This window comes from Canis lupus, chromosome 8 (assembly GCF_003254725.2).
Source record: "Canis lupus dingo isolate Sandy chromosome 8, ASM325472v2, whole genome shotgun sequence".
Lineage (NCBI taxonomy): Eukaryota > Metazoa > Chordata > Mammalia > Carnivora > Canidae > Canis > Canis lupus.
The window spans coordinates 67587616-67599620 of NC_064250.1; the positions used below are offsets into that span (position 1 = coordinate 67587616).

The 12005-nt window shown below is 46.1% G+C and overlaps 1 long non-coding RNA gene across 1 annotated transcript; it reads right to left on the minus strand.

Annotated features, from left to right (window-relative positions):
* Positions 1-1850: 1850 nt before the first annotated feature.
* LOC112657659 (uncharacterized) lies at positions 1851-4200 on the minus strand. The gene is made up of 3 exons (XR_003135204.3): positions 4093-4200; positions 2437-2501; positions 1851-2074 (listed from the first exon to the last, which is right to left on the minus strand). It is a non-coding gene; the product is annotated as an uncharacterized LOC112657659 (long non-coding RNA).
* Between the last annotated feature and the right edge of the window lie 7805 nt (positions 4201-12005).

Consider the following 12005-nt stretch of genomic DNA (forward strand, 5'->3'; position numbering starts at 1 on the left):
CCACAAGTGCATGAACTGCCGCTCCACCTAGCAGACCATCTCTGTGGAGTCAACTCTCAGAGATCCTAGAAGGCGTTAATGTTCTGACCATCCCCATCCCTGTCTGCCTCTTCACCTGTGATCTCCCGGCGGCAGGGAGCAGAGCTGTCCACCTGCTTCCCCGCAGCCCAGAGCACGAAGCTTCCCCCACTGGAGATGCTCCCTGAGCTTGTTCTTGAACAACTGGAAAAGCAGGAGCTGCTGTGACAGGCGAGTCCAGGCCACGCTACCCTGACACCCCATCCTTGTGCATCGCCCAGAATCCCCCCTCCCAGCAGACCTGGTCCTTTCTGCCTCCTTTCATTTCCCTTCGGCCCTGCTCTGGCTTTCCCACCCCAGCTCCCCCGGCCCCAGCTTTCCTGAAAGTGAAAAATCTCAACTGAGTCAGAACTGAATCGTGGCTAGTCAGGCCCCCCAGAGGGATGGAGATCCACTCTCCTACTTGGACAATATTTTTGCCTCTTGGCAGAGAGGCAACGCTCCTCAGATTAGTCATCTCCCTTCACCCCACCTCCCACTGGCCCCCTGGCCCCAGCCCGCACCCTGGAAGATGGGTAACATGGTTTTAAGAATGAGACATCAAATCCCATGTCAAAGGCCACCTGCTCCTGGAAGTGTTTTGGGATCCCTGGGGGAAAGAGCAGACTGCTCAGGGCAGGAGTGGGGCGGAGGCAAGGGGCAGCATGTCACCACTCACTCCTGCCACACGTGTTGGACACTGTGCTCTGTCATAGGCCAACGGCCCTGCGCCCGTCCTCGCCCCTTCATGCCCAGGGGAGTGTGATCTCTTTATGTCCATCTCTGCATGCATTTAACAAACCTGGCCTTTATTCTGTGCCATGTTCTGAGCTGGAACTGCAGACACAGAGGTGAATAAGAACGGTGTCCTCCAGTAGCTGATGATGAATGAGAAGGCAGGCAACCACCCCTTCCCACTCAGCGTGATTGGGGCTCTAATGGGGCTGGCACTGGGCCGTGAAAGTAGAGAGGCTTCTGAGCCAGCCAGGAAGGGACACACAGGTTGGGAAACAATTCTTAGGGGAAGTAACATCTGAGTGGGGTTTTGAAGGATGTGTAGGAGTCTGTGGAGCCATTAAGAAGGGGAAGTCCAGACGACCTAGATTAGGAAAAGATGCCAAGTAGTTCAGTCTTCAGTCTAGCTGACTATACACAGCCTGGGGCAGCCCCATCACATGAGCAGTCCCATAAAGCATGTTAGAAAATTGTTTTTGTTTCTTGTTTACACTTCCAAGGCTCTAAAGTAGGTCCAGGCCAATGCCCAAGACACAGAGAGTGTTGAGAAAGAAGATATGTGCTGTCCGCTTCAGTCGGCTCTTCTCTCTGCACTCCCTATCCCCTCCTGGAGTATAAACTTCTGCTTCCCAAGGTCCATATACGTGTGTATAATTTTGCATTTCCCTACAGCAATTCACAGTGTGTGACACTTAAGAGATGCTCACTTGAGGGACGCCTGGATGGCTCAGTGGTTGAGCATCTGCCTTTGGCTCAGGGTGTGATCCCAGAGTCCCGGGATCGAGTCCCACGTTGGGCTCCCCACATGGAGCCTGCTTCTCCCTCTGCCTGTGTCTCTGCTTCTCTCTGTGTGTCTCTCATGAATAAATAAATAAAATCTTTAAAAAAGAGAGAGGGAGAGAGATGCTCACTTGATATTTACCTTAACCAATAATTGCATGACACACCGGGTTTGGCCAAGTACTTGTGATAATAGTGGCCTTGGGTAGCTTTTTCCTGCCCCGAGCCTAGTAACCTAGTCACACGCTGAGTATACTGTAGGTGCTCCTCACCTGACACCATCTGATGTAACAACAAGGGGCATGGGCAGTGCCATCTTTATTTTGCAGGTGAAGAAACCAGGGGTCAGGACAACTTGCAGGTCTGTCTGATGTGTGACGCCACACTTCTACACCGCTTCCCATATCATGGTTTGGGTCACGTGCCATGCCTCAGTAGAGAATAGTTAATTCAGGAAAATCCCCAAGACCTGAAGACTTGGTTTACTTGGCAATGTTTCCAGCTGAAGAGGGAAGGATGTGCACTCATTTCACTCCTCATGACCCTGTGTATGGCTCGTCCTCCAGGACCCAAGTGGCCAACCTGCTCCTCCATCCCCTTCTGCCTCAGCTCCCTCCTCCTCAGGCTGCTAAGGCTGAGCAGGGCTCCCTCTGCCACGGTCCCAACCACCAGGAAGGGCCTGGCACCCACCCGCTCACTCTCGCTGCTGCCCTGTCCTGGGGACACCACCTGCCAGCAGCTGCCAGGAGCCCTTGAGATGAGAATAAAGGAATCAAAGCCGGCTCCCACCCCACCCTCAATCCCCACCAGACCTCAGCTCCTTTGGGCCTGGGCTCAAACTATGAGGCTGAGTACGCCACTCACCCTCCCATGCCTCAGTTCCCACACCAGTGAAGGGGGCGAAAACCCTCAGGGACCTTCTCTGGAGGCTGGAAAGATGAAGGGAAGAAAGAGCTGAATCAGCCCAGCACCTGCATCAGAGGTTCCAGGGGGCATCTTAATAGGGCCGATTTCTGAGCCAGTCTGGCTCCTCGGAGCAGGGCTAGGGGCTCTCCAGGTGATTCTGCTGGGAACCAGGTGGGGATGCACTGAGAACACAGGCACCAAAGACCCCCAGCAGCAACCTGGAGAACTCCGAGTGTGAGTCCTCAGGCCCAGGCTGGCCTGATGCCTTGCTGCGATGGGGTCACCACATGTCACCCCTACTCCCCCTCCCCCACACCCCATCGGTAATGAGTTCTGGCCAGAACCTTGGACTGTCTCCCTCCATTCTCTTCTCCTCCATCCCTGCAGTGGCCACTGGCACCCTGACCCTCATTAAGTCCTCACCCAGGCCAGCACAGTAAACCCTAATGGCTCCCAACCACTCCCTAGTGCTTCCATCCTGCCATATTCCCCTGCCCAAACCAAGGCCCTGCTCCCTTCACTCACATCAGGGGACGCTCAGGCCTATGGCATCAGACTCTTTCCCCAGCAAGGAATTGAACCAGACCTTCTCAAGTCAACTGCCGTATCTGAGGGGCCACTGCCCAGGGCGCCCACCTGCTGCAGAGGCTGGCTGTCCTCCCTTCACTTGTGCTGGCCATCTGCATGCCCCCACCACTCTAGCTCCACCAATCTGCACCTGCCCACCCCTCAAGGCCACCTCAAAGGCCATGCCCTCCAGGAACCGCCCCTTGGTCACTTAGGAGCACCTGATGCAAGTTCGAGCTAGCTCCATCATCTATCTCAAAGAGCCACACTCTGTCCCTGTGCTCATCTTCCATTTGACCCTCCTAGTCCACCTGCCAGTCTCGTCCTGTGCATGCAGGAGGCTTATCTCAGTGACTGACAGGCCCTCTGGCCCCCCAGATCTCTCCCTGGAATTCACCGGAGGCCACTACACCCCTACCCCAGCCCTACGCCCAGGTCTCCTTCCTCCTCCCCACCCCCAGCTGCCGTGCTATACCTTAGGCTTTCCCTCTTCCCCATTCACCCTTTTGCAAGCTGCTACATCTGTTAAAGTCCCCTCAAATGACCCAGTTTGAGGGTGCCCCGTTTCCTTCCAGGGCCTAGCCCATATACATCCTGTATCAAAACAGCCTTATTAAAATGGTCTTGCCAAATGGGCCATCTAAAGTGTCCTGCCTCTCTCAGATACATAGTGCCATCTTTCCATCTAACCCAGGGCACCACCTCTCTAGAGAAATCATCTCTTAGGCACCCCCAAGAAATTCAAGTGTGACCTCAGCTTCTGGGGAAGCCAGAAACCCCCATTGTCTGGAAGCAGGAAAGTAAAGTTGGTCCAGTGTGACTGGAGACATTGGAGCCAGTATCCTAGCAAGGACAGGGACGTGTGAGGGTCCCCAATACAATGCTAACCACTAGAGGACACTTCTGCAGACCCCTTGAATGGTGGAAGGGAGCCTTCAGGGGAGGTAGAAGAGTAAGGGGGTGGAGGCAAGAATGTCCCTGATGCATCCCCAGGCCCTTGTGGGCAGACAGACATCTGGGGGGCTGGCCCGGACCCTCCCCACCTACCCACTCAGCTCTCCAAGGGAGCCACGGGAAATGTGAATGTTTCCAAAGTTCCCCAGGTGATTCTGATAAGCAGCCAGCCTGGGTGAATAGATGACTTGAAATTCCAACCAACTCAGAGTATACAGTTCTATGATCTAAGAATAATCAGATTCAAAGAGGACTCCAAGTTCTGATTCCACTCTGGTCCTTAAAACAGCCCAGAGGAATTTGACAGCAGCATGTCATAACCACCTGAAACCTTCTCCTTGGTTTTCCCAGCCACTCTGCACTCAGAAGATGCTTGCCCCAAACTCAGACTTCATAAAGATCAAAAGATCCCTACATTCAGATTCCAAAGAGGCACAGACCTAATTGCGACACCCAACTCGTCTTGGGCATAAATTTCACTTAGGTTCTGTGAAACAATAAATACATGTTTGAATTAATACCAATATTTATTGGGGTTTAGCAAGAATCCACACTGGTGTATATCTCTGAGTTTTATCTACATGTCCCTTATAGAGTTATTAAAACACCAAAATATAATTTTAATAATCAGTGGGATTTTAATTAACGCACAATAATGATTCCCATTCAATTGGACTCCTTACATTCAGAAAGTAATTACTCATTCACGACACTTAATTTGAAGTGTTACCACAGATTTGTATCTCCTGAAGCCACAAGAAGTTAGATCATAATATTTCTTGTTAGAACTTATAAAGCAAGTTCACTTCAGAGAGAGAATGAAGACCAGGTTCCAAGGGAGGAGGGAAAAATTGGAAAGAGTAGGGAACCAGTTGGGTGGCCTCAGAGGAAGACGAGTGTGGTCTTGGGAGGGAGAACACCACCCGGCTTTCACCAACACATCAGATTTCAGGAGCATGGCCCAGCATGCTCCCCTGCACCATGCCCAGGGGTCCCCAGTGTTGAACACTTCCAAGGATGGAGAGCTCATTACCATAGAAAGAAAGGTGCCCTGTGCAACCTTGGAAAGTCCTCTATCCTCTCCAAATCTCCATTTTTCCGCCAGCCAAATGGAAGAAATAGAGTCTGGTCAGCCTGCCTCCTTGTTGCCACGAGTCCCAGTGAGCAGCTGGCTGGAAGCTTGCCTCCAAAGACACAGGTCTATCCAGACATTCAAGGTATTGAGGACTAACCCATAAAATGATCTGGTGCCACACTTCCCAAGGACATTGGGAGGCCCCCAGGCGTGGGCTCCATGGAGAGAAGCAGACACTCTGGTGACTAGGGCACCTCAGGAGGTCAGGCCATGGGCAAGACTGCCTTCAGAATTCCTGGGCTGCCTCCACCCTCCCCACCACCCCACACCTCAGAGGCATCTCCTGCTGGCTCTGGATGGCACCCCTCCCAACCATAGCCCAGTGTCAGGAAACATGGTGGCTCCAGGTGCAGAACGAACAGAGAGCTGAGCCTCTGGCCTCTCCAAGGCAGATTCACACCAGAGCTAAAGGAGAGAGCCTGCTTCCCAGGAAGGCCTTAGAAATGCATAGCAGGTGTACAAAGGAGAGCTGGACAGGAGATGTGGCCACTGCAGGAGGGCCCAGCAGGGCACTCAGGTCAGCCCACAGCCCCAGCAGCCAGACAATAGTCTCACTTTAAATAGCCAGGAAATCTCACTTCCTCCATCTCCAGGAAGATGAGTATTTTATTTTCTTAAGACTTATTTATTTGTTTATTTGAGAGAAGCGTGGGGGAGGGGCAGAGGGAGAAGGAGGAGAATCTCAAGTAGATTCCCCACTGAGCACAAGAGCCCAGTGTGGAGCTTGATCCCAGGACCCTGAGATCATGACCTGAGCCAGAATCAAGAGTCGGTCACTTAAGCGACTGAGCCACTCAGGTGCCCCAGAAGATGAATATTTTAAATGAGGTATAGATCACTCCACCAAATCTTTTCCACCTGTACAAAAAAATATCTCCATACTGACCAGCTAGGGCCAAGGTCCAGAGGGACACCTTACTTGCTTCTGAGCAGTGAGTCTCAACCTGGGGATGATTCTGGCCAAATGTCTGGAACATTTTTGTTCAGTATACCTTGGGGGTACCACTGGCATCTATTGGCAAAGGCAGCAATGCTGCCAACCATCCCACAAAGCACAGAATAGCTTCTTGTCCCCCACAAATATTGGCCCATCCAAAACATCAAAGGTGCTGAGATAGAGAAGCCCTAGTCTGGATCCATATCTGGCCCCCACTTCATTAGTGAATGGACATTGTTTGCATGTGGTCCAATTTGATTTTACCCCACTAGTCTCTCTATTCTATAGATGAGGAAGCTGAGACCCGATGGTTAACTGCTTGTTGGCGGTTGCACAGATAGTGGCAGAGCTAGACTAATCCCTGATCTGTCCGCTTCCTGAGACCTTCAGAAGACACATGCTGCATCCGAAGGCTAGATGCGGAAGGCATCATGAACTCCAAGGCCTTCCCTGAGAGCTAGAACTTTGAGCCCAGCACATGCTTAAAGCCAATTAAATCCAGGAAATATCTTGTATGAATTCAAGTTTCACTGTAAACACAAACCTCAGGCCACTGTGGGTTGAACATTCCCTGATTTGCCATGCTGAACCCATTTGCAATGGAACCTGGTTTCCCCTAGTTTTGACCCTCACAAAGAAGACAGACCCTGTATGTTCAGCCAACTGTCATTGTTGAGAAATTCACAGTAAACATACATGAAAAGGCCACAGTAAACATACATGAAAAGGCCTTCCTGGGAGGCTCTCAGGAAGTGGACGATCCCTGTGAATTCCAGCAGGTGAGTTTGGCAATGAAGTACAAGAAAATTCTATACTGTTTATCTTCAAGAGTTGGCCCAAAACCAGGTGCCTCAGGGCAGACATTTTTCTTATATTCTTCACAGTTTTGAAGAGCCCAAGGAAAGAAAATAAACATATTCGTTAAGAATTGATTAACATTTCACTAACTGAAAGAGTTGTCCTCCAACATACCCACGGGGCCCATGGAAGGGGCCTTAACATGGGTAGGAGAGCCTATGTATATTGCAGGTGACGAGACTGAGGACAGAGAGGAAGGATTGGCTCCAGCTGCTCGGTGGACTACAGCAGACCCCTGACTCCCAGGACATCCTGGAGCAAGGCTAGTGTGTTACAAGATGCACTCTAATGTACTCTCATAGGAATTTTTTCTGTCCCAAAGCACTAAATAATATCATGACCATGTAGTGTCTCCAACTGAACAGAGAAAGGGTAGAGACCAGTATCAATTATTCCCTTTTCATGGCAATTTCAAGGATACTTTCCAGACCAATGGTGCCAAAGGACTTCAAATGGTGTCCAGTCCAATTCCCATCCACCCACCTTGCAGCTGGGAAGAGTGAGATCAAGAATAGTAAAGTTTCAGGGTACCTGGATGGTTCAGTCCATTAAGCATCTGGCTCTTGATTTTGGCTCAGATCATGATCCCAGGGTCCTGGGATTGAGCTCCGTGCTCAGTGAGGAGTCTGCTTGAGACTCTCTCTCTCTCCTTCTGCTTCTCCCCCACCCCTCGTGTTCTCTCTCTCAAATAAATAAATAAATCTTGGGGATGAGGGAATACTAGTTTCTTGAGCAAATACATGATCCTGATCAAATGCCAGGTACCCCAAAAGGAAATAGTTACATAGGTAAATACAAGGGATGTGACAAAGAATAAAAGAACTGATAGTACAGAAAACCAAATCAGTGAAATAGACCATTGGTTGGAGAAATCCACCCCCCAATACCCAAGAAAAGGATCAATAGACAGTATGATGAGCAAAATGGTAGAAGGCAAGAAAATTCCATCATGGTGACACAGTATCCGTGCAACCGGAATTCCACACAGCCCAGGTCAGACAGAAAGTCAACACTAACCTGATAACCAAGAAAAAAACAATTTTCCTGAGATGAATATCTTCCTATTGAGTTTTTTTGTTGTACATACTAGACAAAAGTAAAGAGCCCAGTGCCTAAGTGATTCCTTTTTTAATCTAAAGGATGAAAAGGAAAAAAAAAATTGCCAGCATCCACACTAAGAAACAATGATTTGGCACCAGAACTTTCCTCCACATTCCCAAATAACAGAACACGTCAGAGCATCCTCCATGAACTAAGAAAAACAGAGAATCCTCCCCTGCCAAGAGACTGCTCATTGCTGAAATTAAGAAAGGAATTTCCAAAAAGCAAGCACATTGAAGGTTTATGCCTCATGTGCCTTTGGAGAAGAAAAAAAATGACCTTGAGAGAGATTTTCTGGATAACTAAAAACTCTATCAAAATGAACAAAATCCATCAATAACATTGATGTGATTAGATAGATAATAGATAGATAGATGATAATGATAGATAGATAGAAAAAGAGAGAAAGAGAGAAAGAAAGAAAGAAAGAAGAAAGAAAGAAAGAAAGAAAGAAAGAAAGAAAGAAAGAAAGAAAGAAAGAGAAAGAAATTTAACTTCACTGGTAAACAAGGAAATGCAAATTAACATAAATGGGCAAATTCCTGGAGTGATGTCTGCCTAGCAAGTTGCTATAAATTGTTTACTATAGATTCAAAGTTACTTATCTGATACTTCTGAGACCAGATAGGTTTCCAAATTTAGAAATTTTCAGATTCTAGAAAGGAATTTTGTTGCACATACACATTAACCCTCCTGCTATGGTCTGTATGTTTGTATTCCACAGAGTTGCATGCTTCTTTCCCCCCATGGGGGTACAAGAAGAAGTCTGCATCCCAGAATCTTGCCCAACGGTGCAGGCACCCTGACCTCAGATTTCCATCCTCCACTACAGCGCAAAACAAAGATTGGACGTTTATATGTCACCCAGTCTATGGTATTTTGTTTTAGCAGCCTGAATGGACTAAGACCCTCTCCCTACCCCAAAGTGTCTGGAGCAATACTTCAAAATCCAATAGCATCTACAGCTGGGAGAAGGGAGGTACAAAGTGGCTCAGATGAGGTGGCTGGGACTTAGCGCTGAGACAGCCTGACTTCAAAGATCTTTCAATGGCCCAGGCTTTGACTGCATGTGTTCTTTGTGGGTTCTCCCCCTAAGCTCTGTCCTTGAGAAATCAGGTGGGCTGAAGTGTGAATACCAGAAGTGCTCAAATAAGTAAAAACCACCATCATGGGGGAAACAACCAGAAAGTACAAGGGTTGTCTGTCTAGTTTCATTTTGCCGACCAAATCACATACGTGATGCCTTGGAACTTCAGCTGAGCTGAGGGGATGTTGCCGTTCATTCCTCCGGAGGAGAAGATAAGGATTACCTGTGAAGAAACCGACCACCAGCACCATGTGCCAAGGAGACAGAAAGCTCCATCACAGTTTCTGCAAACCTATTTCCTAGAACACAAAAGATGGACTTGGCTTTGATGCTACATAGAAACCCAAAACTTTGTCATCAAGGCATAAAGACACTAATTTCCTGGTATTTGTTCATCACCACTGGTTCAACGGGGGGCTGTTTTTCCAAGGGAAACAAAAAACAAAAAAACAAAACAACTCTTCTCTCCTCCCTGATCAAGTTAATCTTGCTAGTGATAAATCACCATCCCTCACATCCCTCACATCCTTCCCATCATTCCTGTTTTCAGGATGGAGCATCAGCCACATTGGCTCCTGTCTCAGTGGACTGCTGGGTGCAGAACTGATTCCTCTATGCTCTTGTAAAATATTCCACACAAAAGAAATAATTCTAAATCCTGTCCCCTACACACACACACACACATACACACACACACACACACACACACACACACACACACTTAGAGCTTTGGGGAGCTGTGGAAAGGGGATTGTTTGCAGATTTATGGAGACTTTGAGACTGTCCTTCAAGGACTGAGGGCAAAATAATGCTTTTCAGACACACAAAAGCTAAAAGAATTCAGCACCAGCAGACTTGCACTACAAGAACTGTGAAAAGAAGTTCTTCATGAACAAGGAAAATGATACTAAATGAAAATCTGGATCCGCACAAAGGAATGAAGAGCACCAGAAATGGTAACTCCATGGATAAATATAAAGATGCCTTTCTCATTCAAAACTCTTTCAAAGATAATCAACTGCTTAAAAGGAAAAATAAAAATGCACCGTGGGATTTATAGCATAAGTAGAAGTACAGTGTATGACATCAAAAGCACAAAGACCAGGAGATAAGAAATGGAAGTACACTGTTGCAAGTTTCTTAGGCCATACATGAAGTGCAATAATGTCACTTGAAGGCCACAATAAATTAAAAATGCATATTAAAAACCCTAAAGCAATTATTTAAATAACTCAACAAAAAGTTAAGGTTAATACACCAATAAAGGAGACAAAATAGAATTGTAAACAAAATATTCTGTCTAAAGAAAGGCAGAAAAGGAGAGGAAATCAAAGAACAAATGAGACCAGCAGAAAACCAACAGCAAGATAGTAGATTTAAACCTTGCCATATCAATGGTAGCATTAAAATTAATGATCTAAACACCACAGTTCAAAGGCAGAATTTGCCAGGTTGAATTAACAACAAACAAACAAAAAAACTCTGTGAAATCTTATGCTGCCTACAAAACAATACTTTAAATATACACAGGTCAAAAGTAGAACCATAAGAAAAAATATACCATAAAAACACTAAATGAAAAGTGGGGGATCCCTGGGTGGCGCAGCGGTTTAGAGCCTGCCTTTGGCCCAGGGCGCGATCCTGGAGACCCGGGATCGAATCCCACGTCGGGCTCCCGGTGCATGGAGCCTGCTTCTCCCTCTGCCTATGTCTCTGCCTCTCTCTCTCTCTCTCTCTATCATAAATAAATAAAAATTTAAAAAAAAGAAAAGTGGGTGTGGCTATATTAATATCAGACAAAGTCAATTTCAGAATAAGAAATAACAAAGATAATCTCATAATAAAAGCGGTTAATTTATCAAAAGGACTTTCTAATCCTCAATGTTTATGCATTTGGCAACGAAATTTCAAAGTACATGGAGCAAACTGCTTGGAGAAACAAATTCACACTTTATCTGAAGATCTCTGTATCTCCTTTTCAATAATTGACAAAACAAATAAACAGAAAATCATTAATAATACTTGAACACTACTAACCAGCTTGACAAAATTGACACTTGCAGAGCACTTGACCCAACAATACCCAGAAGAATACACATTCCTTTCCAGTGCAAATGAAACAGTCCCCAAAATAGAACATATTCTAGACCACCAAACAAGTCTCAATAAGTCAAGTCCTACCAAATATGGTCACTGACCACAATGGAATTAAATTGAAAGTCAATAACACGAAGATATCTAGAGAATCGACAAGATTTTGGAAACTAAATAATGCACATCTAATAACTCATGGATCAAAGGAGAAACCAAAAGGAAAATTATAAAGTAGTATAAACTGTATGAAAATAAAAACAATCAAAATTTGTAGGATGCTGCTCCACAGCACTCGGTAAATGTGTAGCTTTCAATGCCTATATTGGAAAAGAAGAAAGTTCTCAACTCAAAAATCTCAGCTTCTGTCATAACAGAGAAAACCTAAAGAAGAACAAATAAGCCAAAATTAAGCATAAACAAAGGAAATAAAAACAATCTGAGGTGAAATAAAAGAGATAGCAAACCAATAGAAAAAAGTTGATAAGACCAAAAACTGGTTCTTTAGAAAGATCAATACAATTGATGAAACTCTAGCCAGATTGACTAGAGAAAATAGAAGAAACAAATTACCAATATCAAAATTAAGAGTGGTGACATCACTACAAATTCTACAGATATTAAAAGGATCTTTAGGAAACACTATTAAAAATATTATGCCAACAGAATCAACAATTTAGATGAAATGGACAAACTGTCAATTTACACAAGCAGAAATAGAAGAAATGAATTACCCAAAGAGCACTTTAAATTTTGAGGACATTGAAATTCTACTCAAAAACCTTCCCAATAGAAAT